Below are 21,918 nucleotides of genomic sequence, written 5' to 3' on the forward strand. Positions count from 1 at the left end.
AGCACAAAGCCCCTCCAAGCCTCTACACATACAGATACTACGAATACAAAACCAAACACACACACAAATAGCTTCTCCTCCAACAGAACTCCCACACAAAGTCCCCTGTTTACAGCTCTCTTTGCTAGCTCCTGTACCGCTGCAGCTGTCTGTGTCGCTGCCTGACTGGCTGCTGCCTTTATAGGACCCCTAGTCAGTGAAGCCCCGCCCCCTAATCAGGGCTCAGCTTCTCTCCCAGTACAAAGCCCCTACAAGCCTCTACACATACTGATACTAACAATACAAAACCAAACACACGCACACACAAATACCTTCTCCTCCAACTGAACTCCCACTCAAACTCCCGTTTACAGCTCTGTTTGCTAGCTCCTGTGCCACTGCAGCTCTCTGTGCCCCTGCCTGACTGGCTGCTACCTTTACAGGACCCCTAGTCCGTGAAGCCCCGCCCCCTCATCAGGGCTCAGCTTCTCTCCCAGCACAAAGCCCCTACAAATCTCTACACATACTGATACTAACAATACAAAACCAAACACACACACACACAAATACCTTCTCCTCCAACTGAACTCTCACTCAAACTCCTGTTTACAGCTCTGTTTGCTAGCTCCTGGGCAGCTGTCTGACTGGCTGCTCCTTTTATAGGAGCCCTAGTCAGGGAAGCCCAGCCCCCTAATCAGGGCTCAGCTTCTCTCCCAGCACAAAGCCCCTCCAAGCCTCTACACATACAGATACCACCAATACAAAACCAAACACACACACACACAAATACCTTCTCCTCCAACAGAACTCCCACTCAAACTCCCCTCTTGAAAGCTCTGTTTCCTAGCTCCTGTGCCACTGCAGCTGTCTGTGCCGCTGCCTCACTGGCCGCTACTTTTATAGGACCCCTAGTCCGTGAAGCCCCGACCCTCATCAGGGCTCAGCTTCTCTCCCAGCACCAAGCCCCTCCAAGCCTCTACACATAAAGATACCACCAATACAAAACCAAACACACACAAAAACAAATACCTTCTCCTCCAACAGAACTCCCACTCAAACTCCCCTTTACAGCTCTGTTTGCTTGCTCCTGTGCCGCTGCCTCACTGGCTGCTACCTTTATAGGACCCCTAGTCAGTGAAGCCCCGCCCCCTTATCAGGGCACAGCTTCTCTCCCAGTACAAAGCCCCTACAAGCCTCTACACATACTGATACTAACAATACAAAACCAAACACACACACACACAAATACCTTCTCCTCCAACTGAACTCCCACTCAAACTCCCGTTTACAGCTCTGTTTGCTAGCTCCTGTGCCACTGCAGCTCTCTGTGCCGCTGCCTGACTGGCTGCTACCTTTACAGGACCCCTAGTCCGTGAAGCCCCGCCCCCTAATCAGGGCTCAGCTTCTCTCCCAGCACAAAGCCCCTACACATACAGATACCACCAATACAAAGCCAAACACACACAAATACCTTCTCCTCCAACAGAACTCCCACTCAAACTCCCCTGTTTACAGCTCTGTTTGCTAGCTCCTGTGCCGCTGCAGCTGTCCGTGCCGCCGCCTGACTGGCTGCTCCCTTTATAGGACCCCTAGTCAGTGAAGCCCCGCCCCGTAATCAGGGCTCAGCTTCTCTCCCAGCACAAAGCCCCTCCAAGCCTCTACACACACAGATACCACCAATACAAAACCAAACACACACACAAATACCTTTCCTCCAACAGAACTCCCACTCAAACTCCCCTGTTTACAGCTCTGTTTGCTAGCCCCTGTATCGCTGCAGCTGTCTGTGCAGCTGCCTGACTGCTCTCTTTATAGGACCCCTAGTCAGTGAAGCCCCGCCCCCTAATCAGGGCTCAGCTTCTCTCCCAGCACAAAGCCCCTACACATACAGATACCAACAATACAAAACCAAACACACACAAATACCTTCTCCTCCAACAGAACTCCCACTCAAACTCCCCTGTTTACAGCTCTGTTTTCTAGCTCCTGTGCCCCTGCAGCTGTCTGTGACGCTGCCTGACTGGCTGCTACAATCATAGGACCCCTAGTCAGCGAAGCCCCGTCCCCTAATCAGGGCTCAGCTTCTCTCCCAGCACAAAGCTCCTCCAAGCCTCTACAAATACAGATACCACCAATACAAAACCAAACACACACACAAATACCTTCTCCTCCAACAGAACTCCCACTCAAACTCCCCTGTTTACAGCTCTATTTGCTAGCTCCAGTGCCGCTGCAGCTGTCTGTGCCGCTGCCTGACTGGCTGGTACCTTTATAGGACCCCTAGTCAGGGAAGCCCCGCCCCCTAATCAGGGCTCAGCTTTTCTCCCAGCACAGAGCCCCTACACATACAGATACTACCAATACAAAACCAAACACACACAAATACCTTCTCCTCCAACAGAAGTCCCACTCAAACTCCCCTGTTTACAGCTCTGTTTGCTAGCTCCTGTGCCGCTGCCTGACTGGCTGCTACCTTTATAGGACCCCTAGTCAGTGAAGCCAAGCCCCCTAATCAGTGCTCAGCTTCGCTCCCAGCACAAAGCCCCTCCAAGCCTCTACACATACAGATACTACGAATACAAAACCAAACACATACACAAATACCTTCTCCTCCAACAGAACTCCCAGTCAAACTCCCCTGTTTACAGCTCTGTTTGCTAGCTCCTGTACCGCTGCAGCTGTCTGTGTTGCTGCCTGACTGGCTGCTCCCTTTATAGGACCCCTGGTCAGTGAAGCCCTGCACCCTAATCAGGGCTCAGCTTCTCTCCCAGCAAAAAGCCCCTACACATACAGATTCTACCAAAACAAAACCAAACACACACAAATACCTTCTCTTCCAACAGAACTCCCACTCAAAGTCCCCTGTTTACAGCTCTGTTTGCTAGCTCCTGTGCCGCTGTCGGACTGGCTGCTAACTTTATAGGACCCCTAGTCAGTGAAGCCCCGCCCCCTAATCCGGGCTCAGCTTCTCTCCCAGCACAAAGCCCCTACACATACAGATACCACCAATACAAAACCAAACACACACAAATACCTTCTCCTCCAACAGAATTGCAACTCAAACTCCCCTGTTTACAGCTCTGTTGTCTAGCCCCTGTATCGCTGCAGCTGTCTGTGCAGCTTCCTGACTGGCTGCTCCCTTTATAGGACCCCTAGTCAGTGAAGCCCCGCCCCCTAATCAGGGCTCAGCTTCTCTCCCAGCACAAAGGCCCTACACATACAGATACCACCAATACAAAACCAAACACACACAAATACCTTCTCCTCCAACAGAACTCCCACTCAAACTCCCCTGTTTACAGCTCTGTTTGCTAGCTCCTGTGCCGCTGCCTGACTGGCTGCTCCCTTTATAGGACCCCTAGTCAGTGAATCCCCGCCCCCTAATCAGGGCTCAGCTTCTCTCCCAGCACAAAGCCCCTCCAAGCCTCTACACATACAGATACTACCAATACAAAACCAAACAAACACAAATACCTTCTCCTCCAACAGAACTCCCACTCAAACTCCCCTGTTTACAGCTCAGTTTGCAAGCTCCTGTGCCACTGCAGCTGTCTGTGCCGCTGCCTGACTGGCTGGTACCTTTATAGGACCCCTGGTCAGTGAAGCCCCGCACCCTAATCAGGGCTCAGCTTCTCTCCCAGCACAAAGCCCCTACAGATACAGATACTACCAATACAAAACCAAACACACACACAAATACCTTCTCCTCCAACAGAACTCCCACTCAACTCCCCTGTTTACAGCTCTGTTTGCTAGCTCCTGTGCCGCTGCAGCTGTCCGTGCCGCCGCCTGACTGGCTGCTCCCTTTATAGGACCCCTAGTCAGTGAAGCCCCGCCCCGTAATCAGGGCTCAGCTTCTCTCCCAGCACAAAGCCCCTCCAAGCCTCTACACACACAGATACCACCAATACAAAACCAAACACACACACAAATACCTTTCCTCCAACAGAACTCCCACTCAAACTCCCCTGTTTACAGCTCTGTTTGCTAGCCCCTGTATCGCTGCAGCTGTCTGTGCAGCTGCCTGACTGCTCTCTTTATAGGACCCCTAGTCAGTGAAGCCCCGCCCCCTAATCAGGGCTCCGCTTCTCTCCCAGCACAAAGCCTCTACAAATACAGATACCACCAATACAAAACCAAACACACACAAATACCTTCTCCTCAAACAGAACTCCCACTCAAACTCCCCTGTTTACAGCTCTATTTGCTAGCTCCAGTGCCGCTGCAGCTGTTTGTGCCGCTTCCTGACTGGCTGCTCCCTTTATAGGACCCCTCGTCAGTGAAGCCCCGCCCCCTAATCAGGGCTCAGCTTCTCTCCCAGCACAAAGCCCCTACACATACAGATACCAACAATACAAAACCAAACACACACAAATACCTTCTCCTCCAACAGAACTCCCACTCAAACTCCCCTGTTTACAGTTCTGTTTTCTAGCTCCTGTGCCCCTGCAGCTGTCTGTGACGCTGCCTGACTGGCTGCTACAATCATAGGACCCCTAGTCAGCGAAGCCCCGTCCCCTAATCAGGGCTCAGCTTCTCTCCCAGCACAAAGCTCCTCCAAGCCTCTACAAATACAGATACCACCAATACAAAACGAAACACACACACAAATACCTTCTCCTCAAACAGAACTCCCACTCAAACTCCCCTGTTTACAGCTCTATTTGCTAGCTCCAGTGCCGCTGCAGCTGTCTGTGCCGCTGCCTGACTGGCTGGTACCTTTATAGGACCCCTAGTCAGGGAAGCCCCGCCCCCTAATCAGGGCTCAGCTTTTCTCCCAGCACAGAGCCCCTACACATACAGATACTACCAATACAAAACCAAACACACACAAATACCTTCTCCTCCAACAGAAGTCCCACTCAAACTCCCCTGTTTACAGCTCTGTTTGCTAGCTCCTGTGCCGCTGCCTGACTGGCTGCTACCTTTATAGGACCCCTAGTCAGTGAAGCCAAGCCCCCTAATCAGTGCTCAGCTTCGCTCCCAGCACAAAGCCCCTCCAAGCCTCTACACATACAGATACTACGAATACAAAACCAAACACATACACAAATACCTTCTCCTCCAACAGAACTCCCAGTCAAACTCCCCTGTTTACAGCTCTGTTTGCTAGCTCCTGTACCGCTGCAGCTGTCTGTGTTGCTGCCTGACTGGCTGCTCCCTTTATAGGACCCCTGGTCAGTGAAGCCCTGCACCCTAATCAGGGCTCAGCTTCTCTCCCAGCAAAAAGCCCCTACACATACAGATTCTACCAAAACAAAACCAAACACACACAAATACCTTCTCTTCCAACAGAACTCCCACTCAAAGTCCCCTGTTTTCAGCTCTGTTTGCTAGCTCCTGTGCCGCTGTCGGACTGGCTGCTAACTTTATAGGACCCCTAGTCAGTGAAGCCCCGCCCCCTAATCCGGGCTCAGCTTCTCTCCCAGCACAAAGCCCCTACACATACAGATACCACCAATACAAAACCAAACACACACAAATACCTTCTCCTCCAACAGAATTGCAACTCAAACTCCCCTGTTTACAGCTCTGTTGTCTAGCCCCTGTATCGCTGCAGCTGTCTGTGCAGCTGCCTGACTGGCTGCTCCCTTTATAGGACCCCTAGTCAGTGAAGCCCCGCCCCCTAATCAGGGCTCAGCTTCTCTCCCAGCACAAAGGCCCTACACATACAGATACCACCAATACAAAACCAAACACACACAAATACCTTCTCCTCCAACAGAACTCCCACTCAAACTCCCCTGTTTACAGCTCTGTTTGCTAGCTCCTGTGCCGCTGCCTGACTGGCTGCTCCCTTTATAGGACCCCTAGTCAGTGAATCCCCGCCCCCTAATCAGGGCTCAGCTTCTCTCCCAGCACAAAGCCCCTCCAAGCCTCTACACATACAGATACTACCAATACAAAACCAAACAAACACAAATACCTTCTCCTCCAACAGAACTCCCACTCAAACTCCCCTGTTTACAGCTCAGTTTGCAAGCTCCTGTGCCACTGCAGCTGTCTGTGCCGCTGCCTGACTGGCTGGTACCTTTATAGGACCCCTGGTCAGTGAAGCCCCGCACCCTAATCAGGGCTCAGCTTCTCTCCCAGCACAAAGCCCCTACAGATACAGATACTACCAATACAAAACCAAACACACACACAAATACCTTCTCCTCCAACAGAACTCGCACTCAACTCCCCTGTTTACAGCTCTGTTTGCTAGCTCCTGTACCGCTGCAGCTGTCTGTGTCGCTGCCTGACTGGCTGCTCCCTTTATAGGACCCCTAGTCAGTGAAGCCCCGCCCCTTAATCAGGGCTCAGCTTCTCTCCCAGCACAAAGCCCCTCCAAGCCTCTACACATACAGATACCACCAATACAAAACCAAACACACACAAATACCTTCTCCTCCAACAGAACTCCCACTCAAACTCCCCTGTTTACAGCACTGTTTGCTAGCTCCTGTACCGCTGCAGCTGTCTGTGCAGCTGCCTGACTGGCTGCTCCCCTTATAGGACCCCTAGTCAGTGAAGCCCCCCCCAATCAGGGCTCAGCTTCTCTCCCAGCACAAAGCCCCTACACATACAGATACCACGAATACAAAACCAAACGCACACAAATACCTTCTCCTGCAACAGAACTCCCACTCAAACTCCCCTGTTTACAGCTCTGTTTGCTAGCTCCTGTGCCGCTGCAGCTGTCCGTGCCGCCGCCTGACTGGCTGCTCCCTTTATAGGACCCCTAGTCAGTGAAGCTCCGCCCCCTAATCAGGGCTCAGCTTCTCTCCCAGCACAAAGCCCCTACATATACAGATACCACCAACACAAAACCAAACACACACAAATACCTTCTCCTCCAACAGAACTCCTACACAAACTCCCCTCTTTACAGCTCTGTTTGCTAGCTCCAGTGCCGCTGCAGCTGTCTGTGCCGCTGCCTGACTGGCTGCTACCTTTATAGGACCCCTAGTCAGTGAAGCCCCGCCCCCTAATCAGGGCTCGGCTTCTCTCCCAGCACAAAGCCCCTCCAAGCCTCTACAAATACAGATACCACCAATACAAAACCAAACACACACACAAATACCTTCTCCTCCTACAGAACTCCCACTCAAACTCCCCTGTTTACAGCTCTGTTTGCTAGCTCCTGTGCCGCTGCCTGATTGGCTGCTACCTTTATAGGACCCCTAGTCAGTGAAGCCCCGCCCCCTAATCAGGGCTCAGCTTCGCTCCCAGCACAAAGCCCCTCCAAGCCTCTAAACATACAGATACTGCCAATACAATACCAAACACACACACAAATACCTTCTCCTCCAACAGAAGTCCCACTCAAACTCCACTGTTTACAGCTCTGTTTGCTAGCTCCTGTACCGCTGCAGCTGTCTGTGTCGCTGCCTGACTGGCTGCTCCCTTTATAGGACCCCTCGTCAGTGAAGCCCCGCCCCCTAATCAGGGCTCAGCTTCTCTCTCAGCACAAAGCCCCTACACATACGGATACCACCAACACAAAACCAAACACACACACAAATGCCTTCTCCTCCAACAGAACTCCCACTCAGACTCCCCTGTTTACAGCTCTGTTTGCTAGCTCCTGTGCCGCTGCCTGACTGGCTGCTACCTTTATAGGACCCCTAGTCAGTGAAGCCCCGCCCCCTAATCAGGGCTCAGCTTCGCTCCCAGCACAAAGCCCCTCCAAGCCTCTACACATACAGATACTACCAATACAAAACCAAACACACACACAAATACCTTCTCCTCCAACAGAACTCCCACTCAAACTCTCCTGTTTACAGCTCTGTTTGCTAGCTCCTGCTCCGCTGCAGCTGTCTGTTCCCCTGCCTGACTGGCTGCTCCCTTTATAGGACCCCTAGTCAGTGAAGCCCCGCCCCCTAATCAGGGCTCAGCTTCGCTCCCAGCACAAAGCCCCTCCAAGCCTCTAAACATTCAGATACTGCCAATACAATACCAAACACACACACAAATACCTTCTCCTCCAACAGAAGTCCCACTCAAACTCCCCTGTTTACAGCTCTGTTTGCTAGCTCCTGTGCCGCTGCCTGACTGGCTGCTACCTTTATAGGACCCCTAGTCAGTGAAGCCCCGCCCCATAATCAGGGCTCAGCTTCGCTCCCAGCACAAAGCCCCTCCAAGCCTCTACACATACAGATACTACCAATACAAAACCAAACACACACACAAATAGCTTCTCCTCCAACAGAACTACCACTCAAAGTCCCCTATTTTCAGCTCTGTTTGCTCGCTCCTGTGCCGCTGCAGCTGTCTGTGCCGCTGCCTGACTGGCTGCTACCTTTATAGGACGCCTAGTCAGTGAAGCCCCGCCCCCTAATCAGGGCTCAGCTTCGCTCCCAGCACAAAGCCCCTCCAAGCCTCTAAACATACAGATACTGCAAATACAATACCAAACACACACACAAATACCTTCTCCTCCAACAGAAGTCCGACTCAAACTACCCTGTTTACAGCTCTATTTGCTAGCTCCAGTGCCGCTGCAGCTGTCTGTGCCGCTGCCTGACTGGCTGGTACCTTTATAGGACCCCTAGTCAGGGAAGCCCCGCCCCCTAATCAGGGCTCAGATTCTCTCCCAGCACAAAGCCTCTACTCATACAGATACTACCAATACAAAACCAAACACACAAATACCTTCTCCTCCAACAGAACTCCCTCTCAAACTCCCCTGTTTACAGCTCTGTTTGCTAGCTCCTGTACCGCTGCAGCTGTCTGTGTTGCTGCCTGACTGGCTGCTCCCTTTATAGGACCCCTGGTCAGTGAAGCCCTGCACCCTAATCAGGGCTCAGCTTCTCTCCCAGCAAAAATCCCCTACACATACAGATTCTACCAAAACAAAACCAAACACACACAAATACCTTCTCTTCCAACAGAACTCCCACTCAAAGTCCCCTGTTTACAGCTCTGTTTGCTAGCTCCTGTGCCGCTGTCGGACTGGCTGCTAACTTTATAGGACCCCTAGTCAGTGAAGCCCCGCCCCCTAATCCGGGCTCAGCTTCTCTCCCAGCACAAAGCCCCTACACATACAGATACCACCAATACAAAACCAAACACACACAAATACCTTCTCCTCCAACAGAATTGCAACTCAAACTCCCCTGTTTACAGCTCTGTTGTCTAGCCCCTGTATCGCTGCAGCTGTCCGTGCCGCCGCCTGACTGGCTGCTCCCTTTATAGGACCCCTAGTCAGTGAAGCCCCGCCCCGTAATCAGGGCTCAGCTTCTCTCCCAGCACAAAGCCCCTCCAAGCCTCTACACACACAGATACCACCAATACAAAACCAAACACACACACAAATACCTTTCCTCCAACAGAACTCCCACTCAAACTCCCCTGTTTACAGCTCTGTTTGCTAGCCCCTGTATCGCTGCAGCTGTCTGTGCAGCTGCCTGACTGCTCTCTTTATAGGACCCCTAGTCAGTGAAGCCCCGCCCCCTAATCAGGGCTCCGCTTCTCTCCCAGCACAAAGCCTCTACAAATACAGATACCACCAATACAAAACCAAACACACACAAATACCTTCTCCTCAAACAGAACTCCCACTCAAACTCCCCTGTTTACAGCTCTATTTGCTAGCTCCAGTGCCGCTGCAGCTGTCTGTGCCGCTTCCTGACTGGCTGCTCCCTTTATAGGACCCCTCGTCAGTGAAGCCCCGCCCCCTAATCAGGGCTCAGCTTCTCTCCCAGCACAAAGCCCCTACACATACAGATACCAACAATACAAAACCAAACACACACAAATACCTTCTCCTCCAACAGAACTCCCACTCAAACTCCCCTGTTTACAGCTCTGTTTTCTAGCTCCTGTGCCCCTGCAGCTGTCTGTGACGCTGCCTGACTGGCTGCTACAATCATAGGACCCCTAGTCAGCGAAGCCCCGTCCCCTAATCAGGGCTCAGCTTCTCTCCCAGCACAAAGCTCCTCCAAGCCTCTACAAATACAGATACCACCAATACAAAACGAAACACACACACAAATACCTTCTCCTCAAACAGAACTCCCACTCAAACTCCCCTGTTTACAGCTCTATTTGCTAGCTCCAGTGCCGCTGCAGCTGTCTGTGCCGCTGCCTGACTGGCTGGTACCTTTATAGGACCCCTAGTCAGGGAAGCCCCGCCCCCTAATCAGGGCTCAGCTTTTCTCCCAGCACAGAGCCCCTACACATACAGATACTACCAATACAAAACCAAACACACACAAATACCTTCTCCTCCAACAGAAGTCCCTCTCAAACTCCCCTGTTTACAGCTCTGTTTGCTAGCTCCTGTGCCGCTGCCTGACTGGCTGCTACCTTTATAGGACCCCTAGTCAGTGAAGCCAAGCCCCCTAATCAGTGCTCAGCTTCGCTCCCAGCACAAAGCCCCTCCAAGCCTCTACACATACAGATACTACGAATACAAAACCAAACACACACACAAATAGCTTCTCCTCCAACAGAACTCCCACACAAAGTCCCCTGTTTACAGCTCTCTTTGCTAGCTCCTGTACCGCTGCAGCTGTCTGTGTCGCTGCCTGACTGGCTGCTGCCTTTATAGGACCCCTAGTCAGTGAAGCCCCGCCCCCTAATCAGGGCTCAGCTTCTCTCCCAGTACAAAGCCCCTACAAGCCTCTACACATACTGATACTAACAATACAAAACCAAACACACGCACACACAAATACCTTCTCCTCCAACTGAACTCCCACTCAAACTCCCGTTTACAGCTCTGTTTGCTAGCTCCTGTGCCACTGCAGCTCTCTGTGCCCCTGCCTGACTGGCTGCTACCTTTACAGGACCCCTAGTCCGTGAAGCCCCGCCCCCTCATCAGGGCTCAGCTTCTCTCCCAGCACAAAGCCCCTACAAATCTCTACACATACTGATACTAACAATACAAAACCAAACACACACACACACAAATACCTTCTCCTCCAACTGAACTCTCACTCAAACTCCTGTTTACAGCTCTGTTTGCTAGCTCCTGGGCAGCTGTCTGACTGGCTGCTCCTTTTATAGGAGCCCTAGTCAGGGAAGCCCAGCCCCCTAATCAGGGCTCAGCTTCTCTCCCAGCACAAAGCCCCTCCAAGCCTCTACACATACAGATACCACCAATACAAAACCAAACACACACACACACAAATACCTTCTCCTCCAACAGAACTCCCACTCAAACTCCCCTCTTGAAAGCTCTGTTTCCTAGCTCCTGTGCCACTGCAGCTGTCTGTGCCGCTGCCTCACTGGCCGCTACTTTTATAGGACCCCTAGTCCGTGAAGCCCCGACCCTCATCAGGGCTCAGCTTCTCTCCCAGCACCAAGCCCCTCCAAGCCTCTACACATAAAGATACCACCAATACAAAACCAAACACACACAAAAACAAATACCTTCTCCTCCAACAGAACTCCCACTCAAACTCCCCTTTACAGCTCTGTTTGCTTGCTCCTGTGCCGCTGCCTCACTGGCTGCTACCTTTATAGGACCCCTAGTCAGTGAAGCCCCGCCCCCTTATCAGGGCACAGCTTCTCTCCCAGTACAAAGCCCCTACAAGCCTCTACACATACTGATACTAACAATACAAAACCAAACACACACACACACAAATACCTTCTCCTCCAACTGAACTCCCACTCAAACTCCCGTTTACAGCTCTGTTTGCTAGCTCCTGTGCCACTGCAGCTCTCTGTGCCGCTGCCTGACTGGCTGCTACCTTTACAGGACCCCTAGTCCGTGAAGCCCCGCCCCCTAATCAGGGCTCAGCTTCTCTCCCAGCACAAAGCCCCTACACATACAGATACCACCAATACAAAGCCAAACACACACAAATACCTTCTCCTCCAACAGAACTCCCACTCAAACTCCCCTGTTTACAGCTCTGTTTGCTAGCTCCTGTGCCGCTGCAGCTGTCCGTGCCGCCGCCTGACTGGCTGCTCCCTTTATAGGACCCCTAGTCAGTGAAGCCCCGCCCCGTAATCAGGGCTCAGCTTCTCTCCCAGCACAAAGCCCCTCCAAGCCTCTACACACACAGATACCACCAATACAAAACCAAACACACACACAAATACCTTTCCTCCAACAGAACTCCCACTCAAACTCCCCTGTTTACAGCTCTGTTTGCTAGCCCCTGTATCGCTGCAGCTGTCTGTGCAGCTGCCTGACTGCTCTCTTTATAGGACCCCTAGTCAGTGAAGCCCCGCCCCCTAATCAGGGCTCAGCTTTTCTCCCAGCACAGAGCCCCTACACATACAGATACTACCAATACAAAACCAAACACACACAAATACCTTCTCCTCCAACAGAAGTCCCACTCAAACTCCCCTGTTTACAGCTCTGTTTGCTAGCTCCTGTGCCGCTGCCTGACTGGCTGCTACCTTTATAGGACCCCTAGTCAGTGAAGCCAAGCCCCCTAATCAGTGCTCAGCTTCGCTCCCAGCACAAAGCCCCTCCAAGCCTCTCCACATACAGATACTACGAATACAAAACCAAACACATACACAAATACCTTCTCCTCCAACAGAACTCCCAGTCAAACTCCCCTGTTTACAGCTCTGTTTGCTAGCTCCTGTACCGCTGCAGCTGTCTGTGTTGCTGCCTGACTGGCTGCTCCCTTTATAGGACCCCTGGTCAGTGAAGCCCTGCACCCTAATCAGGGCTCAGCTTCTCTCCCAGCAAAAAGCCCCTACACATACAGATTCTACCAAAACAAAACCAAACACACACAAATACCTTCTCTTCCAACAGAACTCCCACTCAAAGTCCCCTGTTTACAGCTCTGTTTGCTAGCTCCTGTGCCGCTGTCGGACTGGCTGCTAACTTTATAGGACCCCTAGTCAGTGAAGCCCCGCCCCCTAATCCGGGCTCAGCTTCTCTCCCAGCACAAAGCCCCTACACATACAGATACCACCAATACAAAACCAAACACACCCAAATACCTTCTCCTCCAACAGAATTGCAACTCAAACTCCCCTGTTTACAGCTCTGTTGTCTAGCCCCTGTATCGCTGCAGCTGTCTGTGCAGCTGCCTGACTGGCTGCTCCCTTTATAGGACCCCTAGTCAGTGAAGCCCCGCCCCCTAATCAGGGCTCAGCTTCTCTCCCAGCACAAAGGCCCTACACATACAGATACCACCAATACAAAACCAAACACACACAAATACCTTCTCCTCCAACAGAACTCCCACTCAAACTCCCCTGTTTACAGCTCTGTTTGCTAGCTCCTGTGCCGCTGCCTGACTGGCTGCTCCCTTTATAGGACCCCTAGTCAGTGAATCCCCGCCCCCTAATCAGGGCTCAGCTTCTCTCCCAGCACAAAGCCCCTCCAAGCCTCTACACATACAGATACTACCAATACAAAACCAAACACACACACAAATACCTTCTCCTCCAACAGAACTCCCACTCAACTCCCCTGTTTACAGCTCTGTTTGCTAGCTCCTGTGCCGCTGCAGCTGTCCGTGCCGCCGCCTGACTGGCTGCTCCCTTTATAGGACCCCTAGTCAGTGAAGCCCCGCCCCGTAATCAGGGCTCAGCTTCTCTCCCAGCACAAAGCCCCTCCAAGCCTCTACACACACAGATACCACCAATACAAAACCAAACACACACACAAATACCTTTCCTCCAACAGAACTCCCACTCAAACTCCCCTGTTTACAGCTCTGTTTGCTAGCCCCTGTATCGCTGCAGCTGTCTGTGCAGCTGCCTGACTGCTCTCTTTATAGGACCCCTAGTCAGTGAAGCCCCGCCCCCTAATCAGGGCTCCGCTTCTCTCCCAGCACAAAGCCTCTACAAATACAGATACCACCAATACAAAACCAAACACACACAAATACCTTCTCCTCAAACAGAACTCCCACTCAAACTCCCCTGTTTACAGCTCTATTTGCTAGCTCCAGTGCCGCTGCAGCTGTCTGTGCCGCTTCCTGACTGGCTGCTCCCTTTATAGGACCCCTCGTCAGTGAAGCCCCGCCCCCTAATCAGGGCTCAGCTTCTCTCCCAGCACAAAGCCCCTACACATACAGATACCAACAATACAAAACCAAACACACACAAATACCTTCTCCTCCAACAGAACTCCCACTCAAACTCCCCTGTTTACAGCTCTGTTTTCTAGCTCCTGTGCCCCTGCAGCTGTCTGTGACGCTGCCTGACTGGCTGCTACAATCATAGGACCCCTAGTCAGCGAAGCCCCGTCCCCTAATCAGGGCTCAGCTTCTCTCCCAGCACAAAGCTCCTCCAAGCCTCTACAAATACAGATACCACCAATACAAAACGAAACACACACACAAATACCTTCTCCTCAAACAGAACTCCCACTCAAACTCCCCTGTTTACAGCTCTATTTGCTAGCTCCAGTGCCGCTGCAGCTGTCTGTGCCGCTGCCTGACTGGCTGGTACCTTTATAGGACCCCTAGTCAGGGAAGCCCCGCCCCCTAATCAGGGCTCAGCTTTTCTCCCAGCACAGAGCCCCTACACATACAGATACTACCAATACAAAACCAAACACACACAAATACCTTCTCCTCCAACAGAAGTCCCACTCAAACTCCCCTGTTTACAGCTCTGTTTGCTAGCTCCTGTGCCGCTGCCTGACTGGCTGCTACCTTTATAGGACCCCTAGTCAGTGAAGCCAAGCCCCCTAATCAGTGCTCAGCTTCGCTCCCAGCACAAAGCCCCTCCAAGCCTCTACACATACAGATACTACGAATACAAAACCAAACACATACACAAATACCTTCTCCTCCAACAGAACTCCCAGTCAAACTCCCCTGTTTACAGCTCTGTTTGCTAGCTCCTGTACCGCTGCAGCTGTCTGTGTTGCTGCCTGACTGGCTGCTCCCTTTATAGGACCCCTGGTCAGTGAAGCCCTGCACCCTAATCAGGGCTCAGCTTCTCTCCCAGCAAAAAGCCCCTACACATACAGATTCTACCAAAACAAAACCAAACACACACAAATACCTTCTCTTCCAACAGAACTCCCACTCAAAGTCCCCTGTTTTCAGCTCTGTTTGCTAGCTCCTGTGCCGCTGTCGGACTGGCTGCTAACTTTATAGGACCCCTAGTCAGTGAAGCCCCGCCCCCTAATCCGGGCTCAGCTTCTCTCCCAGCACAAAGCCCCTACACATACAGATACCACCAATACAAAACCAAACACACACAAATACCTTCTCCTCCAACAGAATTGCAACTCAAACTCCCCTGTTTACAGCTCTGTTGTCTAGCCCCTGTATCGCTGCAGCTGTCTGTGCAGCTGCCTGACTGGCTGCTCCCTTTATAGGACCCCTAGTCAGTGAAGCCCCGCCCCCTAATCAGGGCTCAGCTTCTCTCCCAGCACAAAGGCCCTACACATACAGATACCACCAATACAAAACCAAACACACACAAATACCTTCTCCTCCAACAGAACTCCCACTCAAACTCCCCTGTTTACAGCTCTGTTTGCTAGCTCCTGTGCCGCTGCCTGACTGGCTGCTCCCTTTATAGGACCCCTAGTCAGTGAATCCCCGCCCCCTAATCAGGGCTCAGCTTCTCTCCCAGCACAAAGCCCCTCCAAGCCTCTACACATACAGATACTACCAATACAAAACCAAACAAACACAAATACCTTCTCCTCCAACAGAACTCCCACTCAAACTCCCCTGTTTACAGCTCAGTTTGCAAGCTCCTGTGCCACTGCAGCTGTCTGTGCCGCTGCCTGACTGGCTGGTACCTTTATAGGACCCCTGGTCAGTGAAGCCCCGCACCCTAATCAGGGCTCAGCTTCTCTCCCAGCACAAAGCCCCTACAGATACAGATACTACCAATACAAAACCAAACACACACACAAATACCTTCTCCTCCAACAGAACTCGCACTCAACTCCCCTGTTTACAGCTCTGTTTGCTAGCTCCTGTACCGCTGCAGCTGTCTGTGTCGCTGCCTGACTGGCTGCTCCCTTTATAGGACCCCTAGTCAGTGAAGCCCCGCCCCTTAATCAGGGCTCAGCTTCTCTCCCAGCACAAAGCCCCTCCAAGCCTCTACACATACAGATACCACCAATACAAAACCAAACACACACAAATACCTTCTCCTCCAACAGAACTCCCACTCAAACTCCCCTGTTTACAGCACTGTTTGCTAGCTCCTGTACCGCTGCAGCTGTCTGTGCAGCTGCCTGACTGGCTGCTCCCCTTATAGGACCCCTAGTCAGTGAAGCCCCCCCCAATCAGGGCTCAGCTTCTCTCCCAGCACAAAGCCCCTACACATACAGATACCACGAATACAAAACCAAACGCACACAAATACCTTCTCCTGCAACAGAACTCCCACTCAAACTCCCCTGTTTACAGCTCTGTTTGCTAGCTCCTGTGCCGCTGCAGCTGTCCGTGCCGCCGCCTGACTGGCTGCTCCCTTTATAGGACCCCTAGTCAGTGAAGCTCCGCCCCCTAATCAGGGCTCAGCTTCTCTCCCAGCACAAAGCCCCTACACATACAGATGCTACCAATACAAAACCAAACACACACACAAATGCCTTCTCCTCCAACAGAACTCCCACTCAGACTCCCCTGTTTACAGCTCTGTTTGCTAGCTCCTGTGCCGCTGCCTGACTGGCTGCTCCCTTTATAGGACCCCTAGTCAGTGAAGCCCCGCCCCCTAATCAGGGCTCAGCTTCTCTCCCAGCACAAAGCCCCTACATATACAGATACCACCAACACAAAACCAAACACACACAAATACCTTCTCCTCCAACAGAACTCCTACACAAACTCCCCTCTTTACAGCTCTGTTTGCTAGCTCCAGTGCCGCTGCAGCTGTCTGTGCCGCTGCCTGACTGGCTGCTACCTTTATAGGACCCCTAGTCAGTGAAGCCCCGCCCCCTAATCAGGGCTCAGCTTCGCTCCCAGCACAAAGCCCCTCCAAGCCTCTACACATACAGATACTACCAATACAAAACCAAACACACACACAAATACCTTCTCCTCCAACAGAACTCCCACTCAAACTCCCCTGTTTACAGCTCTGTTTGCTAGCTCCTGCTCCGCTGCAGCTGTCTGTTCCCCTGCCTGACTGGCTGCTCCCTTTATAGGACCCCTAGTCAGTGAAGCCCCGCCCCCTAATCAGGGCTCAGCTTCGCTCCCAGCACAAAGCCCCTCCAAGCCTCTAAACATTCAGATACTGCCAATACAATACCAAACACACACACAAATACCTTCTCCTCCAACAGAAGTCCCACTCAAACTCCCCTGTTTACAGCTCTGTTTGCTAGCTCCTGTGCCGCTGCCTGACTGGCTGCTACCTTTATAGGACGCCTAGTCAGTGAAGCCCCGCCCCCTAATCAGGGCTCAGCTTCGCTCCCAGCACAAAGCCCCTCCAAGCCTCTAAACATACAGATACTGCCAATACAATACCAAACACACACACAAATACCTTCTCCTCCAACAGAAGTCCGACTCAAACTACCCTGTTTACAGCTCTATTTGCTAGCTCCAGTGCCGCTGCAGCTGTCTGTGCCGCTGCCTGACTGGCTGGTACCTTTATAGGACCCCTAGTCAGGGAAGCCCCGCCCCCTAATCAGGGCTCAGATTCTCTCCCAGCACAAAGCCTCTACTCATACAGATACTACCAATACAAAACCAAACACACAAATACCTTCTCCTCCAACAGAACTCCCTCTCAAACTCCCCTGTTTACAGCTCTGTTTGCTAGCTCCTGTGCTGCTGCCTGACTGGCTGCTAGCTTTATAGGACCGCTCGTCAGTGAAGCCCCGCCCCCTAATCAGGGCTCAGCTTTTCTCCCAGCACAAAGCCCCTCCAAGCCTCTACACATACAAATACTACCAATACAAAACCAAACACATACACAAATACCTTCTCCTCCAACAGAACTCCCAGTCAAACTCCCCTGTTTACAGCTCTGTTTGCTAGCTCCTGTACCGCTGCAGCTGTCTGTGTTGCTGCCTGACTGGCTGCTCCCTTTATAGGACCCCTGGTCAGTGAAGCCCTGCACCCTAATCAGGGCTCAGCTTCTCTCCCAGCAAAAATCCCCTACACATACAGATTCTACCAAAACAAAACCAAACACACACAAATACCTTCTCTTCCAACAGAACTCCCACTCAAAGTCCCCTGTTTACAGCTCTGTTTGCTAGCTCCTGTGCCGCTGTCGGACTGGCTGCTAACTTTATAGGACCCCTAGTCAGTGAAGCCCCGCCCCCTAATCCGGGCTCAGCTTCTCTCCCAGCACAAAGCCCCTACACATACAGATACCACCAATACAAAACCAAACACACACAAATACCTTCTCCTCCAACAGAATTGCAACTCAAACTCCCCTGTTTACAGCTCTGTTGTCTAGCCCCTGTATCGCTGCAGCTGTCTGTGCAGCTGCCTGACTGGCTGCTCCCTTTATAGGACCCCTAGTCAGTGAAGCCCCGCCCCCTAATCAGGGCTCAGCTTCTCTCCCAGCACAAAGGCCCTACACATACAGATACCACCAATACAAAACCAAACACACACAAATACCTTCTCCTCCAACAGAACTCCCACTCAAACTCCCCTGTTTACAGCTCTGTTTGCTAGCTCCTGTGCCGCTGCCTGACTGGCTGCTCCCTTTATAGGACCCCTAGTCAGTGAATCCCCGCCCCCTAATCAGGGCTCAGCTTCTCTCCCAGCACAAAGCCCCTCCAAGCCTCTACACATACAGATACTACCAATACAAAACCAAACAAACACAAATACCTTCTCCTCCAACAGAACTCCCACTCAAACTCCCCTGTTTACAGCTCTGTTTGCAAGCTCCTGTGCCACTGCAGCTGTCTGTGCCGCTGCCTGACTGGCTGCTCCCTTTATAGGACCCCTAGTCAGTGAAGCCCCGCCCCTTAATCAGGGCTCAGCTTCTCTCCCAGCACAAAGCCCCTACACATACAGATACCACCAATACAAAGCCAAACACACAAATACCTTCTCCTCCAACAGAACTCCCACTCAAACTCCCCTGTTTACAGCTCTGTTTGCTAGCTCCTGTGCCGCTGCAGCTGTCCGTGCCGCCGCCTGACTGGCTGCTCCCTTTATAGGACCCCTAGTCAGTGAAGCCCCGCCCCGTAATCAGGGCTCAGCTTCTCTCCCAGCACAAAGCCCCTCCAAGCCTCTACACACACAGATACCACCAATACAAAACCAAACACACACACAAATACCTTTCCTCCAACAGAACTCCCACTCAAACTCCCCTGTTTACAGCTCTATTTGCTAGCTCCAGTGCCGCTGCAGCTGTCTGTGCCGCTTCCTGACTGGCTGCTCCCTTTATAGGACCCCTCGTCAGTGAAGCCCCGCCCCCTAATCAGGGCTCAGCTTCTCTCCCAGCACAAAGCCCCTACACATACAGATACCAACAATACAAAACCAAACACACACAAATACCTTCTCCTCCAACAGAACTCCCACTCAAACTCCCCTGTTTACAGCTCTGTTTTCTAGCTCCTGTGCCCCTGCAGCTATCTGTGACGCTGCCTGACTGGCTGCTACAATCATAGGACCCCTAGTCAGCGAAGCCCCGTCCCCTAATCAGGGCTCAGCTTCTCTCCCAGCACAAAGCTCCTCCAAGCCTCTACAAATACAGATACCACCAATACAAAACGAAACACACACACAAATACCTTCTCCTCAAACAGAACTCCCACTCAAACTCCCCTGTTTACAGCTCTATTTGCTAGCTCCAGTGCCGCTGCAGCTGTCTGTGCCGCTGCCTGACTGGCTGGTACCTTTATAGGACCCCTAGTCAGGGAAGCCCCGCCCCCTAATCAGGGCTCAGCTTTTCTCCCAGCACAGAGCCCCTACACATACAGATACTACCAATACAAAACCAAACACACACAAATACCTTCTCCTCCAACAGAAGTCCCACTCAAACTCCCCTGTTTACAGCTCTGTTTGCTAGCTCCTGTGCCGCTGCCTGACTGGCTGCTACCTTTATAGGACCCCTAGTCAGTGAAGCCAAGCCCCCTAATCAGTGCTCAGCTTCGCTCCCAGCACAAAGCCCCTCCAAGCCTCTACACATACAGATACTACGAATACAAAACCAAACACATACACAAATACCTTCTCCTCCAACAGAACTCCCAGTCAAACTCCCCTGTTTACAGCTCTGTTTGCTAGCTCCTGTACCGCTGCAGCTGTCTGTGTTGCTGCCTGACTGGCTGCTCCCTTTATAGGACCCCTGGTCAGTGAAGCCCTGCACCCTAATCAGGGCTCAGCTTCTCTCCCAGCAAAAAGCCCCTACACATACAGATTCTACCAAAACAAAACCAAACACACACAAATACCTTCTCCTCGAACAGAACTCCCACTCAAACTCCCCTGTTTACAGCTCTGTTTGCTAGTTCCTGTACCGCTGCAGCTCTCTGTGCAGCTGCCTGACTGGCTGCTCCCTTTATAGGACCCCTAGTCAGTGAACCCCGCCCCCTAATCAGGGCTCAGCTTCTCTCCCAGCACAAAGCCCCTACACATACAGATGCTACCAATACAAAACCAAACACACACAAATACCTTCTCCTCCAACAGAACTCCCACTCAAACTCCCCTGTTTACAGCTCTGTTTGCTAGTTCCTGTACCGCTGCAGCTCTCTGTGCAGCTGCCTGACTGGCTGCTCCCTTTATAGGACCCCTAGTCAGTGAACCCCGCCCCCTAATCAGGGCTCAGCTTCTCTCCCAGCACAAAGCCCCTACACATACAGATGCTACCAATACAAAACCAAACACACACAAATACCTTCTCCTCCAACAGAACTCCCACTCCAACTCCCCTGTTTACAGCTCTGTTTGCTAGCTCCTGTGCCCCTGCAGCTGTCTGTGACGCTGCCTGACTGGCTGCTACAATCATAGGACCCCTAGTCAGCGAAACCCCGCCCCCTAATCAGGGCTCGGCTTCTCTCCCAGCACAAAGCCCCTCCAAGCCTCTACAAATACAGATACCACCAATACAAAACCAAACACACACACAAATACCTTCTCCTCCAACAGAACTCCCACTCAAACTCCCCTCTTTACAGCTCTGTTTGCTAGCTCCAGTGCCGCTGCAGCTGTCTGTGCCGCTGCCTGACTGGCTGCTACCTTTATAGGACCCCTAGTCAGTGAAGCCCCGCCCCCTAATCAGGGCTCGGCTTCTCTCCCAGCACAAAGCCCCTCCAAGCCTCTACAAATACAGATACCACCAATACAAAACCAAACACACACACAAATACCTTCTCCTCCTACAGAACTCCCACTCAAACTCCCCTGTTTACAGCTCTGTTTGCTAGCTCCTGTGCCGCTGCCTGATTGGCTGCTACCTTTATAGGACCCCTAGTCAGTGAAGCCCCGCCCCCTAATCAGGGCTCAGCTTCGCTCCCAGCACAAAGCCCCTCCAAGCCTCTAAACATACAGATACTGCCAATACAATACCAAACACACACACAAATACCTTCTCCTCCAACAGAAGTCCCACTCAAACTCCACTGTTTACAGCTCTGTTTGCTAGCTCCTGTACCGCTGCAGCTGTCTGTGTCGCTGCCTGACTGGCTGCTCCCTTTATAGGACCCCTAGTCAGTGAAGCCCCGCCCCTTAATCAGGGCTCAGCTTCTCTCCCAGCACAAAGCCCCTACACATACAGATACCACCAATACAAAGCCAAACACACAAATACCTTCTCCTCCAACAGAACTCCCACTCAAACTCCCCTGTTTACAGCTCTGTTTGCTAGCTCCTGTGCCGCTGCAGCTGTCCGTGCCGCCGCCTGACTGGCTGCTCCCTTTATAGGACCCCTAGTCAGTGAAGCCCCGCCCCGTAATCAGGGCTCAGCTTCTCTCCCAGCACAAAGCCCCTCCAAGCCTCTACACACACAGATACCACCAATACAAAACCAAACACACACACAAATACCTTTCCTCCAACAGAACTCCCACTCAAACTCCCCTGTTTACAGCTCTATTTGCTAGCTCCAGTGCCGCTGCAG

The sequence above is a fragment of the Lepidochelys kempii genome, chromosome 27, assembly GCF_965140265.1.
Source record: "Lepidochelys kempii isolate rLepKem1 chromosome 27, rLepKem1.hap2, whole genome shotgun sequence".
NCBI lineage: Eukaryota > Metazoa > Chordata > Testudines > Cheloniidae > Lepidochelys > Lepidochelys kempii.